The 21,786-nt window shown below is 41.4% G+C and overlaps 1 protein-coding gene across 3 annotated transcripts in view; it reads left to right on the forward strand.

Annotated features, from left to right (window-relative positions):
• The first annotated feature begins 1,523 nt into the window (after window positions 1-1,523).
• THSD7B (thrombospondin type 1 domain containing 7B) overlaps window positions 1,524-21,786 on the forward strand; it is a 296,770-nt gene continuing 276,507 nt past the window's right edge. Inside the window, exon 1 of one of the 3 annotated variants that reach the window (XR_012056843.1) lies at window positions 1,524-1,668. The gene's annotated coding sequence lies outside the window, so the exon portion shown is untranslated. Of the gene's footprint in view, window positions 1,698-21,786 lie in introns of all 3 variants that reach the window. The other 2 variants (XM_030278109.4, XM_072931724.1) reach the window with 2 other exon arrangements.

Below are 21,786 nucleotides of genomic sequence, written 5' to 3' on the forward strand. Positions count from 1 at the left end.
TATGTATCATCCATCTCTCTGCTTTAAATTCTACTCTTCTGTCTCCCATCTTTGTAAGGTAGAACTCTCTGAAAGTAGAAACACTGATTTTTTTAAACAGCATCTACTACACGAAGTTATGGTTTCATTTTGAGTTTGAAAATGATTTGAACAATCCTTGCATGAAGATTTAATATTTCTGTAAGCAGAAAATAAACCAAAGATCACAGATGATGCAATCATGTCCATTAAAATACTATATATGTTGTTCTTGTTAAATGGAAAATGTCCAAGTGAAACTTGACATTTTCAAAACCTGAGTAGGTTATCCCTCAGGTTCTTTAACACACAAGGGATGTTCTATTCTTTAACAGGAATAAGAACTGTGTGAAGAGCAGGGATAGATACTGTAGTAATTTCGTTGTGCATACACAGTCACCTCTTTTGGTCTGAGCTAGATATAGGCATAAATTTTTCCTGAATAACTTCTAAACTTAATGACTGTCTAAAAAAAAAAAAAAGTTCTGCAGAATAATACCTATTTGAATTTTGAAATAGTGCAGATAAAGTAAACTGAGATCATTCACTTCATGTATTTAAAAAGTGATGGATTCAGTAACCTCCCTGCAATCGATAAATGTTCTCTCCTTAATTGAGGACTTCCGCCAGTTTGGTGATCTCTTGCACTAATTACTTCCCTCAAAAATATGACTTAGATGAATTTGAAACTAAATGGGACGAGTGTTCCACGGGCAGAGATGGTGATTCTGTGTTCAGTTGTTGGCCCTTCATTTCAGGAGGGCCATTGAGGGGCTGGAGTGTGTGCGGGGAAGGGAGCGGAGCTGGGAAAGGTTCTGCAGCACAGGTGTGATGAGCTGAGGGAGCCGGGGGGCTCACCTGGAGAAAAGGAGGCTGGGGAGACCTTCTCGGTCCCTGCAACTCCCACCCGGTGTGGGCTGGGCTCTGCTCCTGGGTAACAAGTGGCAAGACAAGAGAACGTGGTTTTAAGCTGTGGCAGAGGACCTTCAGGTTGGATATTTGGAGGAATTTCTCCACAGGAAGGGTGATTAGACATTGGAGAGGGCTGCCCAGGATGGTGTCACCGTCCCTGGAGGTGTTTGAGGAAAGCCTCTCGGTGCCATGGTCTGGTTAACACGGTGGTGATCGATCAGAGGTTGGAATCTAATCTCAGAGGGCTTTTCCAACCCAATCGGTTCAGCAATTCTGTGATTGCCTGGAGTTACAGAAGCACCGCGAGCACCTTCAGCGCTGCACAGCGCGAGGGGATCGGTGACAACGCGGTGTTGGCAATTCGGTGCGGGGCAAGCGTACCATAAAAATTCACCTTTGACTATTTTTTTAGCGCTAGCGCTTGTTTACCAACGCCCGTGAAGCCCTCGGTCCCCGCGCTGCCAGCCGGAGCGGCTCCCCGGCTCCCCTCAGCCCTCAGCGCCGGCCCTGTCCCGCCGCCGCCCGGCAGAGGGCGCCGCGCGCGCCGCTCCGCGCGGGCTGGGCGGGGGCAGGGCCGCGCCTCCTCCATCTTCGCTCCGCCCGCGGCCCCTCCGCGCCGCGGGGCCGAGCGGGGACTGCGCGCCCGTCCCGCCCCGCTCGCCCGCGGCGCCGGCTCCGCAGACCTCCCGCCGCAGCGCGCCGCGCCGGGCTCCATGCCGCGCTCCGGGATGCGAGGAGGTGCGGCCGCCCCGCTGCCGGGGGAGAGGGTGGGTCCGGGGGCTCGGCTCCGCGGGCGGGGGTGTGGGTGCGTGGATGGACGGACAGACGGACGGAGCCGCCGGGTCGCGCCGCGCCGCGCAGAAGTTGCCGCGGTTTTGGGAGCGCTCCGGTCGGGATCTCGCATCTCGCTGCTGGTCCGGCTCCTCCGAGCGCCCCGCTGCTGGCCCCGCGGGAGGAGCGGGCAGGGCGCGGGGCGCCGCCGTGAGCCAGGTGAAGTTGGGATGGGCACGGGCAGCGCCAGCCGCGGGCTCGGTGCGGGCACCGCCGCCAACTCCGCTCCGCCGAGCCGCGCTCAAAGTAGCGCAGCTGCCGCGGGCAGGGCGATCGCGGCCGGTCCGGGCTCCCTGTCGCGCAGGTTTGGCTTCTAAACCCCTACTTTTCCACCTGCCCGCCCGCCCCCAGTCACAGCATCGCAATGTGTTTGGGTTGTCTTTTTCCCTCCGTCGATTCTTCGATCCGTGTTTTTAAACAAGGCACGCTTATACGCTGTTTCATTAACCATTCATTACTTTGAACGCTCGTTCTTAATTTGTGTTCGTTCTTTTGTGTATTATTATTAATTCAAGGTCAAACTATACAGAGTTTGGAGTTTATTTATGTGAAGATATGATGAGGACTCTGTAATGCTGTTCCTTTCCTCCTCCTCCTCTCCCTCCCACTCCTGTGCCTGCCTGAGCGTTTCTGTAGAAGGCTTTTAAAAGAATAGATGAGGGTCATAAAAAAGTACTTGCTGACCACTGCCTCCAGGTTTTTTTTTGGTATAATTGAAATATATTGGTGAATTTCTCTAATGAAAACAGAAAATCAGCTTAAAGAATTGATTGCCTGAGGATGTAATTTTTGGAAGAAATTGTACAGGGAATGTCTGTTGTGTGTGCAGGTGAGTGGCATAATCTACCTGCTAGAACTGGGTGTTACTAAAAGTACCTATGAGAGGATGTGATGGCAGAGAGATGCTGTTGTTTGTGCCTTGTGTCACACAAGTAACTTGCATGGTGAAATCTTCAAACTTTTGGAAACTGAAAAAAGTAGTGAGCTTGTTAGCTTCTGAAAAGATTCCAGTGGAATTGAGGTAATGAGATGGCATTAAAGTGAGGTGCTGGAGTCCAGGCACGTAGGGCTCTGTCGGGGTGTGCGCGGAGCCGCGCGTGGGCTCCGCTGGTTCTTGGCTGGTCCATGGGGCTGAGACCAGCTCAGAATGCACAACTTTGTGTCGTTGTGGGGGCAGGCTCGAGGTGTTAATGCTGAATTTCCCTGAGTATGAAATCAGGGGGATTCTGTGCCTGTCTGTACCTTACACAGTGCTGAGTTGGTTTTAGCGTTGTGGAAGTTGCTGCTTTTACTGCTGTGAACATCAGCAAGGAGAGCATGACCCTGCTGTGAGTTGTGATGGTTTTGCTGCTTGCTTTGTTGGGACTGGATAAAGTTTTCATTGTTAATTATTACAAAAGTTATCGAGACACTGCTCTCAGCAGTCTTTTCTGCAGCACAAGGGAAGAGCAGGAGATTGTACGCTCTGCTTTTTTATCTTGGCTCTCTGACGGGAAGCTGCGTCTAGTCATCTTCATACATGAAAACAGAGGAATTTTATTTTAGATCACAGCACTGAGAAGCATTTTCTGAAGAATCAGAAGTAAACATCACTCATTAGTAAACTTTCTCTTCTGCTTTGCCTCAATGGTGTTTCAAAGATCCCATTTCACTCTGGTAATGGAAGACCAAAAGAGCTGTTAAGCTCCATCTGTATGCATTAGGGTAGGTGGTTGATTTGTACCCTGGGGCCATATTAACTGCTATTTCATTACTTCTGGATCAGTAATGATATTCAGGAAAACAGTATTTGTAGTGACTGCTTTCTAGGGATGTCTGTTCACTAGAAAGCCTCACCGATAAGATCGCACGCCGCGTGTTTGCTGACGTGCTGCACTGGTGGAGGCTCTCGGGCTGCTGCCTTTAGTGGCACAGAACTTCTGGGGTTTCTGAGTGAGAAATGGGCATTCTCATGGGTCTCCTTGCTCCTTAGTATTTTTTTTTTTTTTTAACCTAAGCAGTATTCAGTGTATTACATGCCTTCAGATGAGCTGAGCTCTTGTGCCTGTTTAGACACTTCCTCCTTTAGTGCTTGGGCACAGCAGCTACCCCAGTGGTTGGGAGCAGAGGAGAGCACATGAGGAGCCTGAACAGGGGTGGGAGAAATGTGCCAGATGCTGCAGGTACCCCATGCCAAGCTCGGTGCTGAATAATAGCACAAAGGTAGTCATGAAGGGTGGTTTTGGGCAGTGGAAAACCCAGGTGGTGGTTGTACTTTGGAAGCTTTTGCCTCCCTGTTGGTAGGTGAGCAGGGGAGTTGTGGTGGAAGATGTGCTGTGATGTGAATGGGTTGTGGTGGAAGATGTGCTATGATGTGAATGGTTTCATTCAGGTGTCCAAGGCAACTAAGCTTGTGTGGCTTTGCAGGCTGTAAGCAAAGAGTGGGATAAGAAAATACCAAAAAATAAATCACCCTGAGTTGACAGTGCTTCACTGACACCACAGTACCTGTGTCTGCTTTGCTTCCCTGCCCTGCACCACTACTGGCACCCCCATACCTTAAGTGAAGTGGATTATGAAAGCTGAGCAACAGGGATGCAGTTGCAGATTAAAGAGGTGGTGGAAATGCCCCCAGGCTGTTGTTCAGGGAGGTAAGTTTTTTATTCCCCATTAGAGGTGTGTGCTGTGCTTTAATGGGTTGTGCTCAGTACTGTGGATGGGGGAAAGCAGAAACCTGACTTCTTGAGCCGCCTGACACAGAGCTGGTTTAGGGAACTTCTCTGGGCATTTTGTAGGTGAGGGAAACTGGCCCAATGGACTGGCTCAAAGTGTGTTCAAAAACTGTCTGGCTTGTCAGTTTTCAGGAACTTTGTTGAATTATTGTGGGTTTGTTCCAGTATGGTGAGAGGAAAACATTGTTTTCACAAGACAGAGCTGCTCTGTGGTTTGTTAAGGTAATAGAAAATGAAAATTTGTCTGCTTCTGGCAGCAGTTCACAGGCTCCAGTGCTGCCAGGTGCAGCTGAGGATCGAGAGTCCTGCTGGGGTGAGAGTTTGTGTGTTTTTTCTCTAAACCAGAGAAGCTGAGGAGCTGTGGATGGGCTGTCATGCCTTGTTATAACTGAGTTTTATGATACAATGGCATCAGGCTTCATGGCCAAACTCTGTGCAGTTGTGGTGGTTGTGGTGTGTTTCTCTGTGTGTTCTGAGTCCTCCCACACTGTTGAGTTTTTGCCTACACATCACTTAATTTCTTAACGTGAACTTTGAAAATACTGATTTTTTTTTAGCTGGGATTGCATTCCATCTTTTCTGTTATTTGTAAGCGTGAAGGTGGGGTGTGAAATGGGGGTGTGATTGCCAGGTGACACCAAGGTGGAGCTGAGGGGTGCTGAGCTCTGCCAGGCTCCTTCTGGAAGCTGGGCATCCCATCTCATCCAGAGCTGCTTCTACGGTGGGGATGTGGGTGTTGTGGGAGGGGAAACAGATAAAGCACCACAGGCAAAATAAGTACTGGTTATTTGAAGAAAAAAACCATGCAGGAGTTTGTGCCAGAGGATGAGAGCTGTGTGGGTCATTTAGAAGCAGGAACTCTGCAGGGAAGGCAGGTTTCTCTGCTTGCTCTGTGAGGCTGCAGAGCCCCAGCCTCTGAGTCACTGGTGACCTGTCCTACCTTACTTCTGTGTCTAAGCACAAGTGCCCACTGTCTGCAGTCTGGTTTGGAACAAGAGAGCAAAACAACACAGTGCTTTGGACTGGCGAGCTTCTCAAGAACATGCTGGTAATGTTCTTTCTGCTCTGAATGCTTCCTTATTGAGTCATCTTTAGGCATTCTTTTGTACTTCTTCTGTATTTAGTTAAAAGACTTGAGTATTAAGAACATGCTGTATCATTTTTGTTGGGAATGCTTTTAGTTGTTCTTCCTTTCTATTGTGATTTTTACTTGTTAAGCTTTTGTTCTGATTGAAACAAAATCTTCTGTGGGTTTGTTTTTTTTTTTGGTTTTTTTTTTTTTTTGGAAAATCATCTTAGTTTTTCTTTTCGGTCCTTTCTAGCTAATTCTCATATTTTTGTCTGAAAATAAGGTAGCTACTTTAAAAGGGGATTGTTTTTTTTTTTCTTACACCATCTGCACTGATAGAACAGGCAGCTGTTTTGAGAAAGTGCATGGAATGGGTAAGGAAAGAGGTTTGAGGGCCTCCAAGAAAGCAAACAAAAAGCTGTATTAGTGATGCAGGGCCAGGATGTGTGTGTGATGTGTGGTGTCCATGCACATCCCAGGCAGGTGGGGAAGGAATCCCACACAAGATGAGCTGCTGTCCCCGTGGTGGCTCTAGTGTCCCTTGGTTGTGCAGACTCTCTGTTGATAAAGGCAAAATATGCAAACCTGTTTACAGTGTGATGAGGTATCCATTGTGATCTGAAAGGGTAGAATGAAGCAGGAGACAGGGAAAAGGGTTTTACAGATGGAATGAAGATTTAAAGGTAGTTAAAAACTACGAGAAAGTGGAGAAATAGTCACTCTCCTGACTCAGTTGCTTAAACAGAAAATGTTTGTGCAGGAAAAGGATATTCTGGTAGGGAACAGTGGGTATTTTTGAAAGTTTGAAGGTAGGATAATTTAATGTGGCAAACTTTTGATCCCAGCCTTGTTAGGAGCAAGGAGGGATTCCTTGTGTGTCTTGAGGTTGCCAGGAATGGACAGAAAGACACTATGTGCCATTTGGATCTGTCAGACTGGCATAGCCTTCCAAAAGAAAGATAAATGAAACAATCTCTTCACTCGTTAGGTATAATTGTGGCTGTTTCTGATCCATCTCCCACAATAACCTGTAATTCACACTGGCATTGTTTCAGCACATGGTGACAGCAGTGTGGAATTCTGTCTGCTGTGTGTTCAACAGGGATTTGTGGAGAGGATAAGTTGCCACAGCACATTATGGGATATGTAAGTGTGTGTGTATATATATATATAAATGTAATTTTATGTCCATGTATAACGGGATAGTGGTACCGAGTCTTTAGATAGATGTTTTTATCTTTGCTTAAGTACCTGTATTAACTGAATTGCTGGGTTTTCATTGCAAAATTGATGTCAGCAGATAGCAGAGATCCTGAGGGCACTGTGGTGTGGGGGAAATGACTCCTGGGCATTAACATATGCCTTCTGAAACACTTCTGAGAGCTGTAGGCTGCAAATATTTATGATTCTGTAATTGATTTCAGGTATCTGTAGTAAACATGATATACACCTTTGGTAAAGGAGGCAGCAGAAGTCTCTGTGATTGCTATTTTCTCCAGCAATGGTGCAGTTTATGGAGCATCAATTTTTAGTTGGTATTTATTTGGTATTTATTCAGGAAGGAAACTTAGGTGGTGGGAGGCTTGACAGTCACAGCAAACTTTATTTTACAAAGTCATCCTAACAGAAACATGCAATAGGATTTCTTCTTGTGCTTTTTTTTAATCTGTGTGTGTCTTGTTTAAAAATTTATCTGTGTTCCGTCTTGTGAAATGTTTTGAAATAGCCAGAAAGATCACCTGTCCTGTGTAAGAATATATATTGAATTAAATTACTGTTAATAAAACAGAGAATGCATCAACTGTAATGGATGGAAGAGCAACCTGAGGATGTGGCACAATAACGGTGAGCGCAATCCCACCGTTCATGAATGGGATTTAAACTGGCATTTATGAGCGAGGGAGGCTTGCCACTGGGATGGAGTCTGTTTTGTGGCTGGCTTTTTGTCTCTAGGGGGTTGAAACAGAGCTCTCTTCCAGAGCCTTTGTGAAGCTCAGCACAGATGATTTGTATTCTCCTGGAGAGTAATTTGTCAGGAGATGAACAGCAATATGCTCAGTGTTTGCTGCAATAGGAAAGACAAGTCCAGTTAAAGACTTACTTCTTCAGGTAAAGTAATTTTTAAACTTTTCCTCATAAAAAAAAAGTCATAAATACCTCTGCCTGGCCTAGATTTTTTTCCATCTCAAGTACTTTGGTGGTGAATTCAGGTGTGCAGGAAATGAAGCAGCCCAGAGCTTCCAGTTGGGGAGGACACAAGGTTGGTCCCTGGAGAGCACATTGCTTGTGAAGGGTCGCTGTCTCAGAAGTCAGATGATTTAGGAACTTGGAAAGCTTGTCTAGACATTGCGATGTATTTTTAAGTAAAACCTTGATGCAAAATGGAAATTGAAACAAAATAAGCAAAAGGTTAATTTTCCCTGAAACGAAGCCATAATTTTTCTGTAATAAAACTTGGCTGACTAAATGAAAGCTTTAGTGTTGATTTCCAGCAGAGGCAAAAGCAAAATAAGCATTCAGTTCTAGTTCAGTTCTTTTTTTTTTTTTTCTTTTTTGGGAAGGGAGGTGTGGGGTGTGTTGCACTTCTTTATTCCCTTTTTCTAAATTTTTTTTGTTTCATTAACAGAGAAGCCAAATCACATCCAGCTCTCTGAGAACTGAGGATTTCTATCTTCCTGTTCCTTCTTCGGGGCAGAGCTGGGAATGATTCTTCTTCAGTATCTGCTGTAAATTAGGTTTTATGCCCAGGCTGGATGGGGCTTTGAACAACCTGATCAAGTGGAAGGGCTCCCTGCCCACGTCACAGGGTTGGAGTGGCTGATCTTAAGGTCCCTTCCAACCCAAACCATTCCATATTTCTATGATTCTATTGAAATTTCATATTGGCACCAGGGAAAAGGGATGTGTGAGTGACAACCAAGAGAAGATGGCAGCTTGGAATGGAACTGTGATGTGATGGAATTTTGGTGAGTTGGGAACAAGAGAGGCAAGCAAGTGAGCTGCTGTTCAGGAATGGATTTGGACTGTAAATGTGTTCAGAAAGCAAATGGCTTGAAGCCTCTGATTGGCAGGGAGGGAAGAAAAGGTATGAAAAGGAGACATGATGCAACTTCGATTTTAGTTATCTGCAGCAAAAAAAGGATGTTTTGTGCCACTTTGACTGTGAAGGAAATAAGAGCCAGAAAGGAGACGTTTAACAAGCAACAGGATGGAGACAGACATGATAGAGGCTTGTCAGGATTTCTTTTTTCCCCTTAAAAATCTGTAAAACCCTACTCCCATCCTTCAAAAAGCCTCTATATATTTAAGAACATCAGTGGTAATATATCATGTCAAATTCGTTTGTTATATCTGCTTCTATCATGTCTAATTTTGGCAGGAATTATAACACTAATTACATTTACTGTCAAGTTGATTGCCCCTTCCCTGTGCAGCTCTAGCTGAGCCTGTCTTGCTTGCTGTTTAAATAGGTATAACTTTTTTTCCCTGGCTATTTGGAAGAGTCTTGACTGTGGAATACCCTTTCTCTGGGTCTAGAGAAATATCAGCTTGTCAGTCTTCCAGATGAGCTGTAATGAAGTTCTTATCAGGGAAAGTTTAAAGCAGAAAGGTATTGATGGACTAGAATTATCAGATTTCTTTTTTCTTTTTTTTTTTAAATTTGAGAGAGGGATTGGGATAAACAGGATATATATATATATATTTCTTTTGGGATATGTGTATGAGGTGTTTGCCACCTTGTAAAAGACTACCATATCTTAATTACTCTTTGGAAAGAAAATGCTAGATGCTTTGTGGGGCAGTTTTTAACATGGCATGCTCTATTGGTTTGTCACGGTATCAAATCAGCCTCTGTGTTTGACAGCTTCAAATACAGATTAGATGAAGACAGTAAATAGTAGATACATTATTCTGATTCTGGGATGCTCTTTATGAACGTTTCTGAAAGAAGCAACAGGGCAGCTGAGTAAGAAGCTGTGGGGAAAAATGTGAGGCAGGAAGGTTGAGTGGGGAGTGATGTTAGCAGGAATAAAGAAAATGGAACTTGGCTCTGTGGCTTCGCTGAAAATAATCATAGCAATAAGCATCCTCCTGCAGAGGATGATGAGGGGGAATGCTGTATGGCATGCAGAACTTCCATGAAAGCATTTTCAAAGTGTTTTGCCAAAACACCTCTGGAAGGCAGAACCTAAACTGCATTAGTTTGGAAGGGCCAAGTTTGGGAAGCATCTGATCCTGCAGAGGAGCACATTTGGAAGTGAAAAATTTGGAAATTATTTTTCCAAAGTGGACTCCAATTTGAGGTTAGGATTAATGCCTGTCTGCCTTTAGGAAGATACAAATAGTTACTATTTTCTACTAAACTTGAAAAGAAAAATCTGAATAACACTACTGGGACTGAGAGTTAAAGGTCAGAAACTCTGAATTGCAGCATTAATTGCTCCATTTAAAGGATATAAAGGATCAGAGTCTTTCAGGGCTTGCCTAAGGAGGAGAGCAATATTAATGTCAGTAAAGGATGATACAGCAAGACTCAAAAAGGGGAGGAGGGGAGGTGTTTTGTTTGTTACTCCAAAATAAGATGAAGATACAATTTACTTGGGTGTAACTTCTGAAGTATTGCAGTGCTGCTTCAGTTGTGTGTTGTGTTTAATACTTTTTATTCCATTGAGCAAGATCAAAGTGCAAGAAATCTTACCAGCAAGATTAGATGTTGCAGTGCACACTGGATTGCATTGGCCCATCCAGTGCAGAGAATTTATTTTTAAAAGCTTTTAACTCTTTATTGTGATTGTTATCACAGCCTTTCAGCAAATGATGCCACGTTTGATTTCCCACATTTGTAATCTTCGGGTTTGAACCATTGTCTTTGCAAGTTGCGCTCCATTCTCTTAGGTGGTGTTTTAGTGTTACTGACTCTAATTAAAAAAGATAGGGTGCCTCAGAATAAATGAATTATCTTATGCATGCTCCTACTGTTGCTGACCTCTTATCATTAGTTCAGGCTATGTTGGAAAAATGTAAATATTGAGGGAATCAGTGATATATGATAGAACTTGTTGTTGGAATGGATTATGCATTTTTAACATGGTGATAATTTTTAAGGAGCCTGGGATTCCACAGCTGTCTGTAAGATTCTGTATAATGATAATGAGGCTATTTCTGCTTTCCTTCTCTCACTCATATATTCAGAAGATTACTTATGTGCTTTTTCATGCAAGGAATGGTTTTGGAAATCAGAACTCAGTGGTGAAGAAATAAACAAAAAGCTTTGTTTTATCTACAGTTAGATTTTCAAAGGAGTCCTTGTTGTAAAAGCACTTGATGCTAAGAATGTTGTTGGGTTTTTCTTACACATTTGCTTTGCATCCCTTGCTGCATTCTTTCGGAAAAACCCTCTTTTCTCTAGAGAATGAGAAGAGTTGAAGGGAAATTATCTTAGTTTTCAAACAAGAATGCTTTTAAAGTATTTACATTTGTTTAACTTCATAGCCATGGGTGGCAGATTTCTTTTTCTTCTCTTGATTTCATAGATGCTTCTTGATGATCTGTTGAAGAAGATTTAGATTTGGCTTTTTCAGTTAAAATAAGAGAAAGTACTTGCCTGCTGACTATTTTTTGTTAACTTCTAGGAGCTTGCCTTCACTGGGATAGATTTAAGATTTTGTAAGCAAATCCTGTTAGATTATGTAATGATGTGTTTGGATTAAGTTTCTTCCCTATCGCACATTCTACAGGAAAAGATATTTTCTGTTAGTCTGGTAGATGGTTGTATAGGATAGATTTTGATTGCTTCTGAAACAGCAGAAGTCTCCTAGGCAATTCTATAAAATCCCAGGTAGTTCAAGGGAGGGGAGGGAAAGGAGTTCACCTCCTCCCCTTTCTCCTGAGGCTGGGCTCAGGTGAAAGGAGTATGAAGCTAAGAGACTTCTGATGCTGAGGGTCTGGGATGGACTGTGGTAAGGAAAACATAAGGTCACATACAAAAGATGGTTAAAAAGTGGTATCCAATACTTCCAGCTCTTTCAATACACTCTTAGAGTACCTCAGTGTTCTTGATTTTTGCATTTTTCTCTCTGTAGTTTTGTGAGTTTTCTAAGGATGGTGTGAGCTTGCTTGTTGGATCAAATAACAGTGAAGAAGGGAAACACTTAAGCTTAAACTCAACTTTAAATACTTGAAGTATTTAATTGTAGTAAGTGTATTAAAAAAAGTTCATTTGATATTTGTCAGAGCCAAGACTTATGGCCTTATCAGGCAGGTGTTCAAGATCTGGCGTTCTCCCTGCTGACTGGATTTTTGTGCTAACAATGTCTGCAGTTATGCATTGTTGAAAACACTTGCATTTTCTGTGGATTTATATCCCTGAAAACAAATGGTTGCAGGTTGAAATATTGGCAGCCTGGCAGGGTATTTAAGCTTGCACTGTAGATTACTGTTATATTTGTTTACTATCTGGGGATGCTGCTTGCAGAGCTAAAAACTCTCTGAGCTGATCATTATCAAGCTTTTAAAAGGAGTAGCAAAGGAGGAGTGTCAAATTCCATCTGACATATGAATAAGGGTTTTTTTAAAGTGAATTTATCCAAAATTTCAAAAAATAATACAGTAACTAATGCCTGACCTTTTAATTAAAAGTTCACTATTTTTTTTTTAGGAGTTAGTTCTGTCAAGATACTTCTGCAGTGTAATGCTCTTGGTGGCAGAGCTTTTTGTATTCTCCTCGACAGATGAATGATTAATGATCTCAACACTGCCTTCTGGATCACCTTGTAAGAGGTCTCCTTCATCAATCTGGCAAGGGGATTGTATGGCAGTTTGCACCCTAATTACAGTCCCCAGCTGGGGATGTGCTGCTTAACAGATTACTTGTAGCAGAAGTGGAGTCAGTACAGATATGGATGGCCACGGAGTTGTATGATGTCGGGGTTCTAAAATTAGATTTCCTTCTAGAAAAAAACCATCCACTTCATATAAGCAGTGCAGCAGATAAAAGTGTTTAGCTGGAATTAACTCTGTAACTTAAAGGTTTAATAATAACAGTGCTTCTGTGTTTCCCTGTTTTCATTGTTTCCTTTCCCTTCTCTTGCGGTCTGATAGACCAGGGCGGTATTGCAAGCCAGAAATTTTATTACTAGTGGAAACATTAAGGTATTCCACAGGGCAAAACAAAAGTGATTCAAAAGGTGCTTTTACAGATAATAAGTTTTAGCATTGAGCAGTTTACTCAGAAGGCAACAGATTATTTCTAGTGGTCTGTCGTTATTGTTGGCCTTTTTTTCTGGCTCATTTGTGGTGTAATGCTGCTGCTCAATTAAGATGTATTTCGGTGAGAACCATGAATGACAATGTCCACTAAGAATATTGCTAAGCATATACATCCGTGCCTATTGCTCAGGCTGACAACTCTGAGTGTGTTGCTGAGAAACAGCTCATTTAAGGACTAAGGCACGGAGGAAAACTTGCACAGGATCCAGCCAAACACGAAAGCAAAGTGCCCATTTGGTATTTGACGATGGAAGATTTTAGGCTTGGGAAGGATGTAATTGCCAAATGATTTTCCAAGTATGTATCAGTGTTTTAGGCGTCAATATTGCCAAACAGATAACATTGTGATCATCGTGACAATCTGGAAAAAAAAAATCTAAGTCTTTTAATGATAAGAATTTATTTTCATGGTCTCAGGATCATCTGGGCACTGGTAACTTCCCAGTGGGTGACATGTACTGGAAAGATAAAGGCAGTGGAGAGGGGTAGCAGTAGACTAAGGATGGAGGTGGAATATTAGCTATTTGTGCTTATATCCTGAAGAATACTAGAATTGAAGATATTGATATTTGTGTTTAGGACAGTAGAAACCTTCAGCAGTGCAGTGGCTGCTGTGAAGGTGTGGGTGTGAATGTTTGACATCATTAACTTGAAAGAGGAAAAAAGTCTTTACTCAGTGAAAAATTGGATGACTATAGCTGACCTGTATTTTAATGCTGTAGAATGGCAGCGAGTCTGGACAGCCTTCTCCCTGTCTGGGAGCTTGACTCTAGAGTATGGGAAGGAGCTTGATCAGTATGTGTCAAGCAGGAGTTTAACACTGTGTTATCCTGGGTTTGGAAGAAAATCTCTGAAGCTTTTGCTCCTAGAGATGATCAGACAGTGATTGGTTGTGGTGTATTTACTCCTTCTAGGTTTCCCTCCCCATGAGAAGTGGAGGAGTTGACTGCAGAGTTGCTGTACTGTCTGGAAATCACACACTTTATGGTGAAAACACTTGCAAGAGATAGTTCAGAAGGCTCTGGTTTCTGTGACCCAGGTTTGCCCTGGGTTGAGACTCGGGGCTTTCCTTGTTCTGCTTCCTTCTTGTTCCTTTGACTCCCACCAAAAGGGAATAGTCCTTCAGTGCTTCATCCTCTCAGCTAAAAATTAAAGGCTGGCGCTTCAGCTTCTTTTATTGTCTTGTTAAAAAGCAGATGCAGTGTTTCCTCCCTATCAGTCTTTTAGATGGGGGAGCAGCACAGTTTGGTGTTCCTGGGAGCTTCATCACTCTTCTGTTTGCAGAAGCAATTGGAAGGAAATGATCCAGGTCGTCGTTATTACTCATATTTTGTTTTTTTCCAGTTCTGCAGCTTCAGCTCCTTATTTGAGCTGCGTTGGCACGTCATGAAGCACCACATTTCGGTCTGTAGTCATGCATATTAATAGCCAAGTGCTGCACAGCCTCTCCCTGATCTTGGTTTTCCATGGTGGCTCTCTCAGGTTTTGTTCCAGGACAAATACATTGTAGGTACTCAAGAGGAAAACATTTTCTCCTAAATTATTTTAGCAAATGGAAACCCTTTTTTACTCTGGCTGAAGACTTTGTCTTGGCTGTAAGCCTGAGAGATTTAAACATTTGCAGTTCCTTTTATTGTTCAAACCTGTGCAGCATATTTTAAGTGAGCGAGCAGTCTGTCAAGTAACTAGAAATCATTACTTTGCCAGAGAGTTATTGCATGGATGTGAAAACAGGTGTTTGTCAGATTTTTACCTTCTGGACTGAATATTTTTGATGTTTGGGAACTTTTATCTGCAGTCAGCCATTGTGCTTTGGAGAGAAGGCTTAATTCAGATTATCTGAGTAATCAGGGAGCAGAGATGCGGGTCTGTGATTCATAATTGAAATTTAGCCTTTAGATTAACTTCATTAGTATGCTGTTGAACAAGGACAGGGTGTTAATAAATGAAAAAATCCTTTTGGGTTTAAGCACCAAGAGCCGCAATAGGTCTTTACAGTTCATGAAGACTTTTCATTTTTGCTGTGACAGCATTATTTTTTATTTGACCATGCTCTTTTTGTCTTTATTCCTCAAAATTTTACAGAGATAAATAGAAAAAAGTTTTATCTGATGTGAGATTAAACCCAAAATTCTTCTAGCAAAGCCACGTTTATAAGCCCCTCTGAGATCAAGAAAAGGAACATGAAAAAATAGACCTCAATTTCATTTCTAACTGATTTAGAGTAATGAGTGAAACATGACTTACGTTCTTCAAAGACATGAAACTTCCTGAGGAACTAGAAACTACAGAATCTCCAGTCATTATCTCACAAATGTTTATAAAATGTTTATTCTAAGATAACAAATATTAATTTCTGATTACTTTGTAAATTCTTGATCTTGAATTTAATTAAAGGACTTTTCCAACCTAAATGGTTCATGTATATCTTACAGTAGTCCACAAGCCATCAGCATAGAAGGAAGTATTCAGACTTCTCCAAGTAGAATTTTCTTGCGTGAAATGAAGGTTAATGTAGTTGAGTTTTGAATGACTTTGCTGTAATGGAGGAAATTATAATTGGTTTTATTTGTAAGAGTTTTTTGCATTTTTATGCAATGTTTTTTATGCTTTGCATGGTTATATGAAAGATGTTGATAGATTCTCATTCATTAGTTTTGGAGCAGTACTAAGAAAGTAGGTTCACAAAAAAAAAAAAAAAAAGACCAGTTACCAGAACAGAAAAAAGGATATTAGGGATTTTTGGTTCCTTCCTATCTTCACAGTTGCTCTTGATCTCCCTAAAACCTGTAGCAGAATATTTTGAGTTGTCTGTACATACGCTCTTCAGCGGAGAGTCGTGCACTTGATGTAATCCTCTGTGCTTTGAGGTGCTGAGGCGTCTGCTTCGGCAGGGAAGGATTATGGATGTAGCTTTTCTTCCTGCATTCAGCCTTGAGCGAAACACAGATTGTGAACAGCAGAGCAGATTGGTGCCTGGTGCTTGAAAGGCTGGGAGCTGAGTTTGAACTCCTGCATGGAGCCCGTGTGGGCCTGCAGGGGCTTGGGAGGCTTTGGGAATTGCTGCAGCTGAGTCTGGGGTAAGGGCAGTTTGGAAAAGAGAAGTGAAGAGAAGAGCAGAAAGTCTGTGTTACAATAAGTGGTGTGTAGAGTCCTTCAGTATTTGGGAAAAGCACAGATTCTGATCTGACATACAGTAATGGGCTATGTTGCGTTTTTCCACAGGGTTTGGCATGGGGGAACACATACTTAAAAAACCCTAGAAAGTTGTGACTGAGAAAACATAGCTTGTATGAGGCAGCTGAAGATATATGGAGTCTAATAACTTCCATTGTTTATCCCTGTGGAAGATGAGTTCTTACCAGCAGACATAGCTCACATCCCAAAATGTCTTAATTCTCACAAAAAGCTGTTAGGAAACCTTGACTTTAGATACACTGCTGGACTGCACTGGGGGAAAACTGCATTATCAGTGGTTTCTAGCTTACTGCAACCACTCTGTAGGAGAAGTTAAATGATCCAAGCCCAAAAATAGAAGTTAAAATTAATTTTAAACATGCTTCCTATTCTTTTTTAAAAAATATTTGCTATGTCTTTGAGCAGTGCCCAGACTATAACATATTGTGTTCAGTTTTAAGTAGAAAAGCCTAATCTGTAAGAGTTTCCATTTTTCTAAGAGAAAACAATGAAGGGGAAAGAAGAGAGAGAAGGGAGTAAATTAGAGAACTATGGACTTCAGATAACATTTAGCTATAGTCCAATAGTACAAAGTTTGAATGATGAACTATCTCGTTGAAGACCAAAAGATAAACTCAATCTGTCCATAATCATTATCATTACATTTGGTACATGCTGTGGGAGCAAGCAGTTTGTGAAGATACTTGAATAAAGGATGATGATGGCTTTGATTTACTTAGTGAAGTGGGGTTTCCAATAGGAAAATAGTGTGAGAGAAAATACATGAAATGTCTTAAAGCGATGGGGAAAAAAATTGCTTTTCAGGGTACCACTGTTGATGTTTCAATTTGACAAGATGCTGTAAATAAATTCCCTGGAGGTGTTCAACGGTCAAATATGCTTTGCAGTATTTTGTTTTCTATAATTGAGAGCATTTTTGGTTACTAACAATTTTTTATTCATCTTGATCATTAAGTTGAGAGCACCAGGAGGGGAGTATGTTTAGCTTTTGCACACTCCGGAAAACTTGGGTCTGAGCAAGAGTACCCACTGCCAGGTCTTGGGTGCCCTCACTCAAAAGATTTGCCATGCTGAAAGAGAAATACATAAACTAGAGATCATGCTTAGTTCAAATGGTATAATGCAAATAGTCATTTATCTACAAGATCTGGAATAGTAAAATCCTGGATGGAGAAATGAGAGAAAATCTTCACTTCCTCGTTCATTTGCAAAGGTTAAAATGGGAAGGTTTGCTAGTGTGATGTGTTGGAGCCTCTCTTGATGTGATGGGGGTCAAGTGTTCCTCTTGCATTTTTGATGCTTCCCATAGTGTTAACTGGAGAATATTCATGAGTATGCTGGTGTTTATGGCAAGTGATGAAAGATGCAGACAAATGTAACCTTTTAACTATAATTGAGTTTATTTTTCTTACTCAGAGGTTAGTGTGACCAGTGAACTAAAATATATAGTGCTTTTTCTTTTTATTTATGCAGGTGAGAGGGCTCGAGGAAATGGGGAGAGACAGGGGAAATTCAGATTAGGTGTAAGGACAAAGTTTTTCACTGTTAGGGCGGTCAGGCGTTGGAAGAGGCTGCCCAGGGAGGTGGTGGAGTCACCATCCCTGGAGGTGTTCAGGTGGAGCTGGATGATGAGGTTTAGTGGTTTGGGGTACAGTGGCAGTGCTGGGCTGATGGTTAGACTAGATTATCTCAAAGGGCTCTTCCAACCTTGGCAATTCTATGATCCTTTGCAGATCCAAGTGTGTATCATTTCCTATATTTAAGTGATTACTTAATTAATCCTTGCCTCAAAGAAGGATAAAACTATTTTCTTACATCACTTTGGTGACTTGACTGTCTCTGTATAAAGCATCTCCTCTACTGAATCTTGTACCTTGCTGTGTAGAAACTGTGATTTCAAACAGAAATACTTAAAATACTCATTGCTAATTACTGGTCCTTGATTGAGGCCATGTCACAATGACAGGTACCTGATGTAGTGTGACTGAGCCAGTCCATAAAACCTCTAAGAAGCCATAACACATGGATATCCTTTTTCTAATGAAAAATTATGGTAATAAAGTTTAGTTTCTGTAAGACAAATGTGTATGATATATAACCACAAGGGAAGACCTTTCAGTGAACTGACAGCTTTTCTGCTCTGTCCTCATTCTCTATGCCACTTTTTCCACTCATCACTTCTTTTCATGGACACATCCAAAAGATGAAATGCAAGATGGGAAAATGTTGAAACCTACTGAAGTCAGTATGAGGTTACTTGTTGATATAAATGGGAATGCAAAAGCTAGAGGTCCCGTCCTTAGCTTTAAATAAATTTCCCCCTATATAGAAGCACTGGCTGGAAATAGACTATCAACATGCCTTGAAAGAATTTAAGCAAAACGAAAAGGCGAGAGTAAAGTTTGCTTCCAGCTTTTAGTATAATTATTTTGATATTCCAGATTTTCATATCATCCTTTTCTTAAGCAATTTACAGAATCACAGCCTGAGTTATCAAAACATCTGCTCGTTTGTAGAAGGTATCCTGGTAGGCTGTTTCTATTGAAACAGAGCTTAATCTCTGGTTTCACTGATCCTCTGTTTTAGTCAGAGCTGTCACTTACTTCAGGTCAGTTCAGGCACACTATAAATCAAGACCTTCTCACTAGTCAATCAGCGATTGATTTAGTTTTGCAGCACTCCGAGGCAGTCATTTCTGGTTTAAAACTGAGTTAATGTGGCCTAACATTAAAGTAATGTTGGGCACATTGCTGGGAGCTTGTGGCTTCTGGAGCCAAGACTGCTTTGTTGCTGATTCACAGCATGGGCATAGGCAAATAATGTTGTGATTTTATGTAGAAATACTTGCTGTGCTTCAGTCTTTGTCTTTTCCCCTGCTCTGTGTTGAGTTCTTTAAGGCCCTGGAGTTGGAGTGTTCAGTTATGTGGACTCCCTAGTACCTGGAATTACTTGGAGATGGAAAACCACTTACCCTGGTGTGTGCCTCAGATGGAGACATTTGTGCTAATGAAGCTTTAAAAAACAAAAAGCTATGTTTGCAAAGGCCTTTAACACTTTTGTAGAATAATTGAAAGTAAGACTAAATGGAATTTTTATTTTCTTTTGAAGGTGTGGAAAGCCTTCATCTCATTCCATGCCATGTCTACACCACAGCCCAAATACTGGAAACCCTCAAATCCTTTGCAGTACTGAATAGTGGATAGCAAGTCCATCATGATGGGACTGAATTCTGCATGATAATATTAAAAGTACTTGGGAGGGACAACATTCTCTGATGTGCAGTTTTGATTTCTTGCCTCATACTGGATAAAGAGTTACTCTCAAATCTTGGTATTCCTATGGAAGGAAGAGCTGTGTATATATACTTGTGCCTCTCTGGGTTTCAAAGTTATCTCATGTGTGTGTTCTGTAACCTTTCCATAATTTCAGAAAATGGAAAAGCACTGCTGGTGTGAAGATGCTAAACATTTCAGCTTATTAGTAAAAAGAGGAAAATCCCTTGAAAAACATCCACTTTTTAAAATGCAACAAAGTTCAGACTTCTGTAATTGTTTATTATTATTCTGTAATTTAGTATGCTTTATAAGTCATAACAAATGAAACCTGTTTTCCTGAGGCAGCTGAAACTACAAGGATAACCTATAGCAAATCAAAAGAAAGTAGGAAAAGACTTTCATCTTCCTATTTCCCCTCTTGTAGTCTGTGGGTCTTCCGCTGTGGTGTTCTCCTACTTTGAAATTGCCCCAGTTAGGTTGGTCTGAAGTTATTGTTGCTATGAGAGAAATGTTTTTTACATTACAAAGGTGTTTCATTTGACTAGCCTTGGAAGGTGTTTTTTTTTTTTTCAGTAGTAGTTCCATTTCCAAAAATGCAGCCATCATCTCAGTGAGGGCAAGTAAGGAAGCCTAAGAAATACATTTTCTGACAGTATGTGGTATTTTTTTGTTTTACAGGATGACTCTAAAATTCTGTTCTCTTGAAATAACAATGAGGAAATACTTCTGGTTTTCTGGTTAGGATTAAAAAGAAGTGAACTATTCTGTCTGATCTGTGGAGTATACTTGGAACAATTCCAGAGCAGTGAGGGATGCTGTGGGCAGCAAACAGGATCCTGCAAGGCTGACTGCCCTCGGTGTTCAACAGAGCGTCTTTAACTTATTTAGCTCTTTTATGTCTCAATATTGGGTGTTTGCTGGGGAGTGATGGCTGCTGTTGTGTGCTGGGATTGCTGCTGGTGTCAGAAGTGGCTGGATTGATGAATCTGTGCTCCCTGTGCCAGGCTGACACAGCACACACAGCCACATCCTCAGCTCTCCTCCAAGAGCACAAGCAGAGACTGGCAAAGCTGCACATTAATCCAGAAAGGTTCTTTCGGTGCATCTTTAACTTCTTTAAATATATGCTTGTATTTATGCCAGAGTTTTCAAGTAATTATTCTGTTAAAACATGAATATTTGAAGTAAGTAAAACAAATTAGGTATGATAACATAAAATACAACAGAATTTGCATACTCTTATTTAATAGATAGGAATTGGTACTGTGTTTAGTTTAATTTGTCATCATTTCTCTGCTTTACTTTTGTTTTGGATGCAAAAAATTGAATGTCTAAGTACTTACACTTCCTCAGGGGCTTAATGGCATCCATAAGGTAGTTGGTTGCCTGACTCAGGAATTTGTCTGCTCATGTTTCCACCTCACCTTCTCCTCCCTGGTTCCTTCTTGCTACTTTAGACTTTGACCACGACAATACTTGAGTGGCAGCAGCTGTAGAGATGAGAATGAACTGAAGCCAGCCCTTGTAAAGCAGGGAGTTAATAATATATTTATAAGGATACTATATATAGATACTTTGGTATCAATATATACTATTAAATAATTTATAAGATATTTACAGGAAAGAAACTTCAGCTCTGCAGAAGCAATTGCACATACAATTACATGGCAATTACATCACATGCTGTGTTGTAGGTATAGGTAATGTTAGGCTGTTTAAAAACAAGTGGAAAATTGCTCTAAAAGTCCAGAATGGGCTAAATGACATTGCAGATCTTGAAGCAGGTCATAAAATTGTTCAGAGAAATCTTTTGAGGTAGTAAACAGAATTTAAAAGCCCCACGTGACTTGGAACTTGAGAATTGGAGCATCTTCTGTGAGAGATTTGTCAGTGTGGGAGAGCAGTGTTTTAGTGAGCTACTCCTAGAATAGATCCCGTGGGGAGCTCAGGATTATTGCAAACCTCTCCACCAAGTGTTGGGAATATTTGTTCGGCCTCACCTTCTTTAATAGAAGAAGTAAATGGCTGTATGATAGGACTTTGGAGATTAAATAATGGTTTTTGATTATATGGAAGAAAATGGGAGCTACTCAGCAGTGTGGAAGATTGTTCTTCAACTCCAGTAAGGCAGGTGGCAGAAATCCCTGTGTAAATGTTAACACTTAATAAAATCAAAGCTTTTTTTTTTTTTCTGTAATTTCACCATGTTTACAGTAGAAAGGGGAGGAAGAGGTTAATAATTTATAGTATAAGCAATATGTTGGCTTATAAGGCAATTTCTGTTCAAAGGCATTAAGGCATGTTTTCTTCTTTCATACCTGTAATCAAAACCAGATGAAAACAAAAACACAAACAAGTAAACAGACCCCCCAGTTCCCCCTAACAAATCCCCAACCAAAAAAATATCCCCTGAGAATAAACAGCCCAAAGGTCTGATAGATGTCTGCTTTGACCTGGGAAATCTTGTCCTGTGTCCCATCACCTTATATGTAAGCTGTTTGTT

This window comes from Taeniopygia guttata, chromosome 7, assembly GCF_048771995.1.
Source record: "Taeniopygia guttata chromosome 7, bTaeGut7.mat, whole genome shotgun sequence".
NCBI lineage: Eukaryota > Metazoa > Chordata > Aves > Passeriformes > Estrildidae > Taeniopygia > Taeniopygia guttata.